Source organism: Populus euphratica, unplaced genomic scaffold (assembly GCF_000495115.2).
Source record: "Populus euphratica unplaced genomic scaffold, PopEup_1.0 scaffold25.1, whole genome shotgun sequence".
In the NCBI taxonomy this organism is placed as follows: Eukaryota; Viridiplantae; Streptophyta; class Magnoliopsida; order Malpighiales; family Salicaceae; genus Populus; species Populus euphratica.
The window spans coordinates 2,622,602-2,622,927 of NW_011499851.1; positions in this window are offsets into that span (position 1 = coordinate 2,622,602).

Below are 326 nucleotides of genomic sequence, written 5' to 3' on the forward strand. Positions count from 1 at the left end.
GAGTCATCAGAGGCCTCAAAGACTGTTGTGTTGTTGCATAAATTTTTTAGAGAGGTTGTTTTATTTATTGGGCCTGAAAATATTGTGCATATGGTGACTGATAATGCTTCTAATTATATTGCTGCTTGCAAGTTGTTGGTGGAAGAATTTCCTTCAATATTTTGGTCTCCATGTGCTGCTTGACACGACTAAAAGATTGATGTCTTCTCCCAAGTGCAGGAGTGTCGAAGTAATAAATAACCCGGCAAGACCGGGGTCGAACCACAGGGAGGTTAATTGTACAAATTATAAACAACAATTATAAAACAACAATAACAACAACAGTA